Here is a 15,063-nt window from a genome sequence, read left to right as displayed (position 1 = left end):
AGTAACCCAACGTGAAGTAAGTATGGTAAATAGGGGGCTTTAGGCAGAGGCTTAGTAGCCTAGATACCCCTGTGGCCCATTGATTCTGAGCAGCTTACCAAGAATTTGCCTGTCATGTGTGTTCTGTTCTTCCTCAGCTACCTGTAAATCACCCCCCACTCCCACTCGCCTTTTCTTCTTTATTCAAAAAGTCATATATACTTAGTGTTACCTCACTGTCTTTGGAATTTGCATGCCTATGTGAATTCCTCATGCGCATGCATTAAACTTTGATTTTCTCCTGTTAATCCATCTCTGTTAGAAGAACTTTGAAGGTGGGAGAAAAGTTTTAGCTTCTGCAGTTTCATACAGATGACACCAAAAGGCTAAGTAACTGACTAAATAAATAATTTCCATCAAAATTAAAAATGTTTTGTTTCAATAAACTCTACATAAAAAAGGAGAAGAGGCAACCTAAACAATGGGAGGAAATATTTGCAAATTATATATCTGAAAAAGAAGTTTTATTCATGATATATAAAGAACATTTACAAAGCAACAATAAAAGAACAAATAACGCAATTAAAAAATTTCTAGAGAATTAAAAAAATGTATCTCAAGAATATGTACAAATGGTTACAAATTACATGAAGAAATGATGATGAATATGTTAACCAATAGGAATATGCAAATCAAAATCACCATGAGATATCACTTCATATACTAACAAGGATGGCTATAATAAAAAATACAGACAATAACAAGTCTTGTCTAGGAAGTGAAGAAACTGGAAGTTCCATTGCTGGTGGAATTATAAAATTCTGCAGTAACTTTGAAAAATAGTTTAACAGTTTCACAAAATGTTAAACATAGATTTATCATATGACACAGAAACTCTACATACATTCAAGAGAAGTAAAAATATATGCCCCCCCCCAAAAAAAAAAATGAGAAATTTACAGGAATGTTCATAGTGGCATAATGTATTATAGTCAAAATGGGATAAAATCCACAATCCACATTTTCATCAACTAATGAATGGACATATTATAGTATATCCAGATAACAAAATATTGTTTCACAATAAAAATAAATGAGTTGCTAATACATAGTACAATAGGCATAAAACTTGAAAACATTCTAAGTAAAAAAGCTAGTCATAACACACCAGTAGTGTATGATTCCATTTGTGTGAGATAGCTAGAATAAACAAACCTATAGAAACAAGAAGTGGACTGATCATTGTTTGCCAAGAGCTTGGGAGAAGGGGGCTGGAGAGTGATGGATAAGAAGTATGGAGTCACAAATCATCAAACAACAAGTGCTGGCTAAGGTGAGGAGAAAAGGGGACTCTAGTACACTGCTGGTGGGAATGCAGACTGGTGCAGCCACTATGGAAAACACTATGGTGTTTAAAAATTGATCTTCCATTTGACCCAGTGATCCCACTTCTAGGAATATATCATATCCTAAGAAGCCTGAAACACCAATCAGAAACAATATATGTACCCCCATGTTCATAGCAGCACTATTTACAATAGCTAAGATCTGGAAACAGGGCTTCCGGTCAAGACCGCGGGGAGGTAAACGCGGTATCGCGTCCTCCCACAACCACATCAAAGTTACAACTAAACTACAGAATAACTGTCATTCAAAACCGCCTGACATCAGCTGCATGGCAGTCCTACAGCTACGGGATGACAGCAGCAGCCACAGTAGACTGGTAGGAGGGCGGAGGGGACGGGCTGGTCCCACAACCACGTGTGGCGGATAAAAATCAGGGGGACACCTCGGCTGGGAAGGTCCTCCCTGAGGACTGAGGGGTCCCCGTCCCACACCAGGTGCCCCGCTCAGGGTTCCAGTGCCAGGAAGAGAATCCCCTTAACTTCTGGCTGGAAAACCAGCGGGAACTGAGGCTCAGGGAGGCTGACCTGCTGGAGCCCCAGGCAGCTCCTTAAAGGGCCCGCGCACGGACTCATCGGACTCTCTCCCCCTGAGCTTGGAGGGGAGGCAGCTCCAGGGGCGCCAGAGACACACAGGGAAGAACTGAGCTGTTTGGCACTGGAGCGAGGGCTGGAGAGGGGGCTTTCTCGGGGACAAACGTGCTGTCAGAGGCCTTTGTTCCTTTGGTGAGCCCTTCCCAGGGGCGGCAGACAGCCCCCATATCTGGGACTCCGGCAACCTGGCTCACACTGGTAGCCCTGCCCTGCTGACTCCCTGAGGCCCCGCCCCACCCAACTTTCAAGCCCACCCAAGCTGTTGCCACTTGCTTAACCATAGGATTGGCCGGTCTTGGATCCTGCTTCAGGTTTTTCCTAAATTCTTTCAAACAAGCAGCATCTGGTCTCAGCGAGCCCCACACCTCTCGTTAAGTAATACACAGAAACAAACACAGGGAGGCAGCCAAAATGAGGAGACAAAGAAACAGGTCCCAAATGAAAGAGCAGAACAAAACCCCAAGAAAAGAACTAAGCAAAATGGAGATAAGCAACCTAACAGATGCTGAGTTCAAAATACTGCTTATAAGGATGCTCAATGAACTTAGTGAGGGCCTCAAGGGCATAAAAAAGGACCAGAAATGATGGATGCACAGTCACAAATGGAGAAGGCATTAACTGAAATAAAGAACAATTTACACAGATTCAATACTAGAGTAGGTAAATCCAAGAAGCAAACCATCGATTTGGAATATAAGTAAGCAAAAAATGCCCAATCAGAACAGCAAAAAGAAAAAAGAATCCAAAAAAATGAGGATAGTGTAAGGAGCCTCTGGGACAACTTCAAGAGTACCAACATTTGCATCTTGGGGGTGCCCGAAGGAGAAGAGAGAGAACAAGAAATGGAAAACCTGTTTGAAACAATAATGGCAGAAAACTTTCCTAACTTTGTGAAGGAAACAGACATACAAGTCCAGGAAGCACAGAGAGTCCCAAATAAGATGAACCCCAAGAGGCCCACACCAAGAGACATCATCATCAAAATGCAAAGGTTCAAGACAAAGAGAGAATCTTAAAAGCAGCAAGAGAAAGGCAGCTAGTTACCTACAAGGGAGTTCCCATAAGGCTGTCAGCAGATTTCTCAAAAGAAATTTTGCAGGCCAGAAGGGAGTGGCAAGAAATGTTCAGAGTGATGAAAAGCAAGAACCTACAACCAAGATTACTCTATCCTGCAAAGCTGTCATTTAGAATCGATGGCCATAGAAAGAATTTCCCAGACAAGAAAAAGTTAAAGGAGTTCACCACCACCAAACCGTTATTATATGAAATGAAGAAGGGTCTTTTTGAAGAAAAATATAAAATATATGAACAAACAAAATGGCAATGAATACATATCTATCAACAATGGAATTTACAAACAAAATGAACAGGTAGAACAGAAAGATTCTCATAGATACAGAGAACATTTTGTTGGTTGCTAGATGGGAGGGGGGTTGGGGGAATGGGTGAAAAAGGTGAAGGGATTAAGAAGTACAAATTCATTGCTAGGCTGACAAACCTCAGAGGGATAGGGTTTGGGGGCTGGGAAGAAATAAACCAAAGAACTTATATGCATAACCAATGGACACAGACAATAGTGTGGGAGGGGGGCAGGATTGGGGAGGAGGAGGTCAATGGGGGGGAAATGAGGAACATCTGTAATACATTCTACAGTCAACAATAAAGATTAAAAAAAAAAAAGATCTGGAAACAGCCCAAGTGTACATCAATAGATAAGTGGATAAAAAGCTGTGGTACATATATATATTGGAATATTATGCAGCTGTAAGAAACAAAGATCTCTTATGGTTTGAGATGACACGGAGTGACCTGGAGAGCATTATGCTAAGTGAAATGAGCCAATCAGAGAAAGACAAATACCACATGACCTCATTTATTTGTGGAGTATAATGAACAAGATCGGTTGATGAATGAAATAGACCCAAAGACATAGAAAAGAGTATGGTTCAGACTGACAAACCTCAGAGTAGGGGGGCAGGGAGGATGGAAAAGACGAACCAAAGAACTTATATGTATATATGCATAACCAATGGGCATAGACAACAATGCTATGGGGGTGGGGGGCAGGATGGGGAAAAAGGAGGAACACCTGTAACAAAAATAAAATAATAAAAGTTGGAAAAAAAATAAGTATGGGGTAATAAAAATGTTCTAAAATCAGATAGTGGTTATGGTTGCACAAGTCTGAATTTACCAAAAAACACAAAATTGTATATTTAAAAGGGTGAATTTAGAGGTATGAAAATTATATCTCAATAAAGCTGTTAGGAAGAGATAAACCAAAGAGCTTATATGCGTATATGTATAAACAATGAACACAGACAATAGTTTGGGGATAGCAGGAAGGGGGATGGAAGCAGGGAGGAGGGGGTCAATAGGGGCAAAGGGGGGGACATCTGTAATACTTTCAACAATAAAGATAAAAAATGTTTAATTTGTTTCAAATATTTCAAAACAATTAATAAAACTTCTTAAGAATTTTTTAACACTAATACCTTGTAAGTTTCTTGAGAACAACAGGACATATATTTTATTTTATATTCTCTCTTTTTATTCCAACTCCTCTAGGTGTAGCAATGTTTTTTGTTTAATAGGTGCTCCATTAATATTTGATGAATGAGTGAAAACATAATCTTAAGCATGTTTTTATGCAAAAGGGTATTGGAAGGTGCTGAATTTTCATGAAATATTCACAATAAAATATAAAACAAGAAAATTAGAGATGATATAGAGCTTCTTATTGTTTAAATATTGTGATGATTAATTTTATGTGTCATCTTGGCTTGGTCACAGTAGACAGATATTTGGACCAATACCAGTCTAGATGTTACTGTGAAGGTATTTTTAAATGAAATTAATATTTAAACCAGTGGACAGTAAAGCAGTTTATCTTTCTTTCTTTTTTTTTTTTTTTTTATCCTCACCCAAGGACATTTTTCCATTTTTTTTTGTTCAGATAGAGCGGGAGGGAGAGAGAGGAAGAGAGAGAGAGAGAAACATCGATGTGAAGGGACACATCGAGTGGCTGCCACCCGCACGACCAACCAGGGCCGGGGACACACTGCAACTGAGATACGTGCCCTTAGCGGGAACCGAACCCGGGTCTCTCTGTACCGCAGGCCGACGCTCCAACCGCTGAGCCAAACCGGCCAGGGCTATCTTTCTTGATGTGTATAGAACTCAACCAATCAGTTGAATGCCTTAAGATAAAAAGACTGGGGTGTATGAGGAAGAGAGAATTCTGCCTTCAGATTGCCTTTGGAGTCAAACTGCAATATCAGCTCTCTTTTGGGTCTTCAGTATGTTGGCCTGCCCTGCAGATTTTGGACTTGCCAACCCCCACAATAGTGTGAGCCAATCTCTAAATTCAATCAATCAATCGATATCTCAATTTTATTCTCTATATGTGTGTATACAAATACATCCTACTGTTTCTGTTTCTCAGGAGAACTCTAATGTTGTGGCAGAAATTCGGTGGGCGGGAAGAGCCAGACTGCACGCACTCAGAGGATTAGAAAAGGACTGTTTAATGCGCACTGGTGCTGAGTCACTTCCAAAGGCTGAGCCCTGAGCCCTCCAGATGCCTTTTATACATGATAAGCTTCCAGGTATTTGGAGGCTTTCTAGTTCCTCTGTAGTTTAGGAGGCTGGTGGCTGGCAGATGCAAAAGCCAGGGGTGGGGTCTCTGCACTGCCTAAGGGGCCGCATCTGGCTTGCCTTCTCACTAATACAAAAACTGAAGAACATCAGTCAAGGTTATCACCTGTGCTTTGACCAATGGGCTATAGATTGGAGGTTCTAATAACGCTTTCATTGAATTCAATTAATTTTCTAGAATGGCCCACAGAAAGCAAGATACCCATATACTCTCTAGACTACTGGTTTATAATAAACTGATAGAAATCACTTACAGCCATAGAAGATATGCGTAAGGCAAGGTATGGAAAGTGCACGGAGCCTCTATACCCTCTCAGAGTGCTCCACTTTTCCTGAATCTCTGAGTTAACTCACCCAGAAGGTCTCTAAAACACAGCTTTTGGGTTTTTATGGAGGCTTAGGAGCATATTGATTGCAATCATTAGCTGTTGTTGGAGTTCAATTCAACCTCCACTCTCTCAGTTTCTCTTTCCTCCCCAGAGGTCACAAGGGTAGGAGTGAAAATTCCATTCTAATCACATGTTTGGTTCCCCTGGCAACCAATCCTCATCTTTAAATGCAATTCAAAGGTCACCTCATTAACATAACAAGATAAACCATTATAGCGCTTATCACAGGAAATTCCAAAGGTTTTTGGAACTCTGCCAGAAACAGGAATAAAAACCAAATATATATATCCCTTATTATAAATCACAATATTACAGCTTTAGCCCAGCTGCCTTGTACAGAAGGGTTAAGAACTAGGAGAAAACCTCAGGTAATTACTTAAACATTTGCTAAGCTCGTTTGATTGACTGAACTCTAACAAGACTTGCCTGAGATGTTTTTCTTCGGGCAAGAGACAAAGATAAGGAAGCCAGTAGAAAAAAAAAATGCACCACATCAGTTGAAACTGACGAAATAAAACTTAAGTGAACTCAGCATAAACTTTTTTTCGTTATATCCCTGTTATAATACTAAAATCTCTGCCTAAGGCGAAGCTTGTTTCCCATTTTCTGTACGTGCGATGCATGTACAGCCATCTTCGCTTACAGAGCACGCTCACCATGAACATACCTCAAGTGCTATGACATAAGCAACTAGCCCTATAAACGTAGCTGTTCTTTGTTCTTGGGAGGCATTGATTTGGGAACAAGTCCCAGTGGGTTCCTTACTTGCTGGCTTACAATAAAATTTATATTAACAAAATCAACTTGGAGTGTACTGCTGGCTAAAATCTACCAAGTGGCTGGACCTCGATTTTGGTTCATAAAAACAGCTGTCAATAACATAAATTCCAGAAATAAAATTGTTGGTACAGTAAAATTAGGTTGAAGTAGCCCACCGCAAAGATATTATCACAATTTTTGTTTCCTAGCCACAATTACCATTAAGAATTATTTACTATAAAAAGAATCCCCCCTCCCCCAAAGAAAAGGAATCATCTATGATAGCTACATTTATCCAAATCTCAACTATTTCCTAACACTTGGCTACATTTCTATAGGCATGTTTAGGAGACCCTAAAGAATATCATCTCTCCCGTAGCCTCAATTCAACTCCTTGAGTTAGTTGTGTTGTAACCCAGGAGATCGACCAAACTCAGACGCCAAGATGGGGTTTAACAAAAGGAGTTTATTGAGCTAAGTCCGCAGGCCCCTGCAGTATGTCCCACACAGGAGTGACTGCCCCCCGGAGAGCTAAAATGGCTCCTTTTTATAGGATTTTGTAAGGGGGTTGCTACGTGTAAGCAAGCATGTTACAGAAGCGGAATTTAGCAGTTAGTTAATTACCTGTTACTCAGTTTCCCAGACATCTCAAAGGTCAAGATGTTTTCAATAGATTATCCCTGGTGCAGCCCAGGATTACTCAAGGGTTAGTTATTGCCCCAGGGTTAGCGATTACTTAGGGATTAGTTAGTGAAGAATGTTCTTCAGTAAAAGAGTAAACTGACAACCCCTTTGGTTGTCGTGAAGGCCTCTGGGAGTTTAGGTCAATGGCACTGAGTTATAACAGTTGTGGTTATTCACTGGGCTCTATTTTTAAATATTTGGCTTCTACACTCCTTGGTTTAGCTCTCTCATCCAATAACCTGTCACTACTTGATCTCCAATCTTGGTCTATTTGTTATTTGATCACTACCCACTTTTTCCTTTTTTAAAATTTATTTATTTTCCTTTATTGATTTTAGAAAGGGAGGCAGGGAGCAGAAGAGACATGGAAACATCCATGAGAGAGAACATGGATTGGCCACCTCCTGCATGCCCCCCACTGGGGATCAGGCTCACAACCTGGATGTGTCCTGACCAGGAATCAAACCAGAGACCTCTTGGTGCATGGGCCAATGCTCCACCACTGAGCCACACTGGCCGGGATGAACCCTGTATTTTTTAAGATGGATTTGAGGAACCACCGAGGCCCGAATTTCTTAGTTGGTGACTTCTCAATCAATAAACCTTTCCTTACTCCCAACTCTGATACTTTGAGGTTTGGCCTTTGGAAACACTGAGCACATGGACTTTGGTTTGGTAACATACTCACAAAATCTCAGCAGGAAAGGAACAATTAAACATTAAAACTCCATAGAGATTATAGGCAGAAGATTTTTTTTTTCAATATTATATTATAGCAAGCATGTTTTCTTTTCTTTTTTTTATTTAATTAATTTATTTCTTTTTGATACAGATGTTTCTCCTTTTCCCCCCACTGATTCTCCGCCCCCCCCCAGCCCTGTCCCTAGCTTTGTTGTCCATGCCTATTGTTCATGCATACATGCATATAAGTTCTGTGGTTTATCTCTCCCCCACTACCCCCTTTTCTGGAGATTCTCAGTCTGGACCCCACTTCCATGTCTCTGGAACTACCCCATTCCTCAGACTGTTATGTTCATTATATTCTACAAATAACTGAGATCATGTGATATTTGTCTTTCTCTTCTTGGCTTGTTTTGCTTAGTATAATACTCTCAAGGTCCCTCCATGTCGTCTCAAAGGATAAGAGATCTTTCTTTCTTACAGCTGCGTAGTACTCCATTGTGTATATGTACCATGGTTTTTTATCCATTTGTCTACTGATGGACATTTGGGCTGTTTCCAGATCTTAGCTATTGTAAATAGTGCTGTTATGAACATGGGGGTACATATATTCTTTCTGATTGGTGTTTCAGGCTTCTTAGGGTATATTCCCAGCAGTGGGATCACTGGGTCAAATGGCAGTTCAATTTTTAATTTTTTGAGGTAACACCATAGTGTTTTCCATAGTGGCTGCACCAGTCTGCATTCCCACCAGAAGTGTACTAGAGTCCCCTTTTCTCCACACCCTCGCCAACACTTGTTGTTTGATGATTTGTTGATGGCGGCCATTCTGACCTGTGTGAGGTGATACCTGATCATTGTTTTAATTTGCATCCCTCCAGTGATTAGTGATGTTGAGCATTTCTTCATATGTCTCTTGGCCATTTGTATGTCCTGTTTGAAGAGGTGTCTATTTAGCACCTCTCCCCATTTTTTAATCGGGTTCTTTGTCTTCCTTTTGTTGAGTTGTATGAGCACTCTCTATATATTGGAAATTAACTGCTGATCTGATGTATCATTGGCAATTATGCTCTCCCATAGAGTGGGTTGCCTTTCCATTTTGGTGGTTGTTTTGTTTGCTGTGTAGAAGCTTTTGAGTTTGATGTAGTCCCATGTGTTCATTTTCTTCTTTGTTTCTGTTGCGTTAGGTGATGTATCAGTGAAAATTCTGCTGTGTATGATGTCTGAAATTTTGTTGCCTACATTTTCTTCTAGGATTTTTATGGATTCATGGGTCACATTTAATTCTTTTATTCATTTTGAGTTTATTCTTGTATAAGGTATAAGTTGATGGTCTACTTTCATTTTTTGCATGTAGCTGTCCAATTTTCCCAACACCATTTATTAAAGAGGCTGTCTTTATTCCACTGTATGCTCTTGCCACCTTTGTCATATATTAACTGAGCATATTGCCTTGGGTCCATTTTTGGGTTCTCTATTCTGTTCCATTGATCTATCTGCCTGTCCTTGTGCCAGTACCAGGCTGTTTTGATTACAGTGGCTTTGTAGTATAACCTGGAATCTGGTAATGTGATCCCTCCAACTTTGTTCTTCTTTTTCAAGATTGTTGTGGCTATTCGGGGTCTTTTTTGGTTCCATATGAACTTTTAAAGTATTTGTTCTAGTTCTGTGAAGTATGTCATTGGTATTTGAATGAGAATTGCATTGAATCTATAGATTGCTTTGCGTAGTACGGACATTTCAATGATGTTAATTTTTCCAATCCATGAACAAGGTATGTGCTTCCACTTTTTAATATCTTCCTCTATTTCTTTTTTCTTTTTTTTTTTTTTTTTTTTTGCAAGTTCATAATCTTTAATATGCATCATCTGCAGTAACATCATGACAGCTCCATACTTTGGAATGACACACAATACTTAGAACAAATTGATCATATTTGGTCTTTAGGTAAATAAGAAGTGTTTTAAAATTGCCTAAATATACCATTCTGAGTTGTTTCATTCCACCAGGAAAATACAGGTTTTTTTCCCCTCTCTTTAAAAAAAAAAATTAAATACCAAAATAACTACATTTAAATAAATAATGTTATGATGATGACATTTAAAAATTCATAATAAAGCCAAACCTCTCGAGCTGCACGGCTGCTCAGCCCTGACCCCCGGAACACTCTGGAAAGGCGAGTGGTTTCTCCCAGAGGAGCATGAGCCGAGGCCCTGAGGGGTGCCTCCTACTTTCCATTCTCACCTTGGTTTTCTTTTCTCTTGCTTTTATTTTTTGTAGGAGAGACGTCAGCCTTAGTAGGGGATGCAGTTTTGAAAGGTTGAGGGAAATTTCCTGTCACAAATCAGAAAACAAGTTAGATGTTTCCAATATTTATCCACAGGGCGCTTGCTTCCAAGACCCTGTATTAACACGCAGTTTCTGCCCCGCCCCAGCAGCAGGGTGAGTGGGGCCGAGTTGGGCAGACAGCAGGTCAGACGATGCTGAGTTGGTGAGGGCACCTAAGACAACACACTGTCACCAAGAGCTCTGGGACATTATTGGAAAGGGAGGGTGTGTGATAAAAGATTGAATTTCCCCCCCAAATAAAGTAGGAGACTTGTTTTACTTAGAGTGGAAAATGATGCCAGGGACAAAGTCAACAAAAAGAAACAACAAAAAGTAGCAAGAAAAACAGGTGCAGCCCGCAAGTCCAGCAGTTCATCCACGCAGCCCGCCGAGTCCATCTGTCCGTCCTACACATCGACACGGAGGAGTAAACTCATCAGGCAGCTGCTCCACCAGGAACGGGGCTGCTGCCATCACGAACTCCTCCCGATCTTTAACAGCACACCGGAAATCCTTCCAGAGGCTGAAAACAAGCAAGGAAAACAGAGCTATGCTGTTCTTTTCTCAAATGGAACCCACACGAAAGGTCCTGTGTGGGTCCAAACTTCCAGAGTAGAAATGGAGTGATCTGAAATGTCAAAGACCCCATTATTCCGTAAAGAAAGTAACCTCAAAATACTCTAATTCCGCATGTGAACAACAAAATACTGTCTCATCTGCAGCCCGGGGTCCTGAGGTGGCTCCTCGCTGTCCCCTTCAGGAGGGCCCTCGGGGCCACCTGCTCGCACCAGGCGCCGTCCTCACTCGGAAGGGCCGAGTCTGCTCAGGGTTAAAAGGCGAGCGCTGGGCGGGGACACTGCTGGGACCAGGTTTGTTGTGTGGTTTCAAGTTCAGGTGTGATTTCTGTCTTTAAGGAGTTTTGTTGTTGTTTTTTTATCCTCACCCGAGGATATTTTTCCATTTTTTGTTCAGATAGAGCAGGAGGGAGAGAGAGGAAGAGAGAGAGAAACATCGATGTAAAAGGGACACATCGAGTGGCTGCCACCCGCACGACCAACCAGGGCCGGGGACAAACTGCAACCGAGGTACGTGCCCTTAGCCGGAACCGACCCGGTCTCTCTGGACCGCAGGCCGATGCTCCAACCGCTGAGCCAAACCGGCCAGGGCTGTCTTTAAGGAGTTTTAAGGCCACCTGGGTTTTGTGTTTTCAGTGCTGACGTGAAGTCCAACCGCAGGGCCCTCTGCCCCCCGAGGGACACGCTCCGGCATCCGTGAAGGGCAGTGTCTCCTTTGGCACCAGAGTCGACAGGGAAGCGGGAAGCTCCCGGGCTGCTAGTTCTGGGCGCCCTCCCCCCTCACGGCCCCGGCGGCGTGTCCACGCTCAGGGCGATGACGATGCTCTCCCCGTCCTCGGTCTTGACCCGCTTAAGCTCTGACTGCTTCGACTGGTCGCCACTGTGGCGCTTTGTGGGCAGGGAGGCCGACGCTGACGCATGTGTCGCCAGCATGTGCAGAGGCCTTGCTGCTGCGTCGTTCACCGGGCCGTGCACAGCGGCGGGGACTGGCACCACGTGAGTCCCGTTTTGTGTCACAGTTTTTATTGGCAGCTAGTGCTGCCCAAGAGGTGCCTGCTGCACGATGGTGACCATCTGGATGAGGGTGGGCTGTGCTGTCTGAATCACCCGGCTGGGGCCCCCAGGGTGGCCTGGCTCATTGCGGGAATAGGTTCCACTTTCACGTTCACTTCTCGGTGATCTCCGTCCTCCTGTGGCTCTGCTTTGGGAGGGGCCAGCACCACCGTCTGTGTGACTACGGCCTGCCCCGCGACGGTGTACGTGTTCGCTGGGGCCAGTCCGGCCACACTGGTGACGGACACTGCCGGGATCTGGTGGACAACGTGAACCGACTGCACGACGGGCTGCTGGGAGGTTGAGGTGGTCACAGGGGCAGGGACAGTATAGGTGACGGGCTTGATCGTCGGGGGCAGCTGCCGCTGCACAGCAATTAAAACGGGCTGGCTAGACAGAGGGGAGCCTGGTGCCTCCTGGATGACAGCCAGTTTGGGCTGTGAGGTGCCAGGCTCAGGCTCCAGGGGGGCCGGCGAACCTTCCCTCGACAGGCTCTGGGGGGTCTGGGCACCGCTGGGGTGAGCAGACAGCACTCCAGCCTGATTAGGAGAGGCGGGGACACTTCTAGACGCGAGTGTCCCAGAGGGGTTCTAAAGCAAGGCACACCCCTAGGCCGTCTCATCCTAAAAGCCTGCTCTACCAGTTTGCTCTCAGAGGCAGGGTCTATCCTCCAGAACAGCCTTTGCCTGGTTCTTCCTGGGAACGTGGTACTTTGATGAAATAACGATTCAGAGAGAGATTGTGGCGAATTGAATTCTGCCAGCCCTTGTCCGCGGTCCTGTAGTACGGATAGTTTTTAGTGATGTGTGTGTCAATCCCATTGACGGTGAGCTGTTTATCGGGAGCCATCGTAAGCGCCTGTGCGATTAGCTGTGCATAGGAGTAAGGTGGCTTCGAGTCGTCCTTTGGGCTGTCTCCACCTGAAGCTTCCTTTTCATTTTCTGGCTGTGAGCTGTCAGCCATTAAATTGAGGTCAGATGGTATCACACGGCCCATTTTGTACCCTGAAGACCCTGCTCCCCGAGGGCTGGATGGGCAGGAGTTTGGTGGACAATGTGAACCGTCTGCATGACGGTTCCCCGAGGGCTGGATGGCACGAAGACCCTGCTCCCCGAGGGGGATGGTTCCCGTGGGGGAGGGCAGGGGCTGATCGGGTGGGCCATGGTGTCTGGAATGGTGACTGTCAAGGGAGAGATGTGGGCCTTTACGGGCATCACCGGGGACTCGGGCGCCTCCTGCTTCTCCTTCCTCTCGCTGGACAGGGCAGTGAACGGAATCTTGATGTTTGTGCTCGGGAACCTGAAGGCGGCGCCCCGCGCCTCTGGAACACGCCGGCCACGCCGGCCACGGCCACGCCGGCCACGGCCACGCCGTTCTTGCCGAGGCAGCGCAGGTAGAAGTCGCCGCCGGTGTCGGGCCCGGGCTGTGCCGCGGGCTCGGGGTGGCCCTGCCGTGGCCGCCGCCCCGGGGCGAGATGAAGCTCGAGTGGCCCATGCTCACGTCCACCGAGCCCTGGGACGAGTTGCGGCCGATGGTCGCCGAGAGCTTCTTCATCAGGTGCTCGAACTCGCGGCCCTCGAGGCGCACCACCCGCCCGGCGGGGACCCGCCACCACGGAGCTGAGGCCCAGCGAGGCCGTCGGCTGGCGAGCGATGAGCGGCGGCCTCTATTTCTTTTTTCAATGTCCTGTAGTTTTCTGCGAAAAGGTCCTTTATTTCTTTGGTTAAGTGTATTCCTAGGTATCTTAATTTTTTTTTTTTTTTTTTATCCTCACCCGAGGACATTTTTCCATTTTTTGTACAGATAGAGTGGGAGGGAGAGAGAGGAAGAGAGAGAGAAACACTGATGTGGAAGGGACACATCGAGTGGCTGCCACCCGCACGACCAACCAGGGCCGGGGACAAACTGCAGCCGAAGTACATGCCCTTAGCGGGAACCGAACCCGGGTCTCTCTGGACCGCAGGCGGACGCTCTAACCACTGAGCCAAACTGGCCAGGGCGTATCTTAATTTTTTTGCTGTGATGGTAAATGGAATTGTTTTCTTAGTTTCTCTTTCTGTGAGTTCATCATTGGTGTATAAGAATGCCATTGATTTCTTGACATTAATTTTGTGTTCTGCTACTTTGCCAAATTCATTTATTAAGTGTAGTAAATTTTTGATGGAATCTTTGGGGTTTTCTACGTATAGTATCATGTCATCTGCAAATAATGACAGTTTCACTTCCTCCTTTCCAATTTGGATCCCTTTTATATTTTCTTCCTGTCTGATTGCTGTGGCGAAGACTTCCAGTACCATGATTTTAAATAAGAGTGGTGAAAGTGAGCATCCTTGTCTTGTTTCTGTTCCTAAGGGAAATGCTTTTAATTTTTGCTCATTGAGGATGATGTTGGCTGTAGGTCTTTCATATATGGCCTTTATTACGTCGAGATATCCCTCTATTCCCACATTGCTGAGTGTTTTTATCAGAAATGGACACTGGATTTTGTCAAATGCTTTTTCAGCGTCTATTGATATGATCATATGATTTTTATCTTTCATTTTGTTTATGTGGTGTATCACATTTATTGATTTGCGAATATTGTACCAGCCTTGCATCCCTGGGATGAATCCCACTTGGTCATGGTGAATAATTTTTTTTTGATGTATTGCTGGATTCGATTCGCTAGTATTTTGTTCAGGATCTTGGCATCTGTGTTCATCAGAGATATACGCCTGTAGTTTTCTTTCTTTGTAGTGTCTTTTTCTGGTTTTGGAATTTGAGATTTCCTGGATTCATAAAATGAGTTTGGAAGTCTTCCTTCTTGAATTTTTTGAAATAGTTTGAGGAGAATGGGTATTAGTTCTTCTTTGAATGTTCAGTGAAATTCCCCCGTGAAGCCGTCCAGGCCTGGGCTTTTGTTTGCTGGGAGAGTCTTGCTTACATCTTCAATTTCTTTTGTTGTTATTTGTCTGTTCAAGT

The 15,063-nt window shown here is 44.0% G+C and overlaps 1 pseudogene; it reads right to left on the bottom strand.

Moving 5' to 3' along the window:
* Positions 1–11,806: 11,806 nt before the first annotated feature.
* Positions 11,807–13,656, bottom strand: LOC118636494 (annotated as a pseudogene).
* Positions 13,657–15,063: the final 1,407 nt, after the last annotated feature.

The sequence above is a fragment of the Molossus molossus genome, unplaced genomic scaffold (genome assembly GCF_014108415.1).
Source record: "Molossus molossus isolate mMolMol1 unplaced genomic scaffold, mMolMol1.p scaffold_m16_p_2, whole genome shotgun sequence".
NCBI lineage: Eukaryota > Metazoa > Chordata > Mammalia > Chiroptera > Molossidae > Molossus > Molossus molossus.
This window is presented reverse-complemented; position numbering and strand designations above follow the sequence as displayed.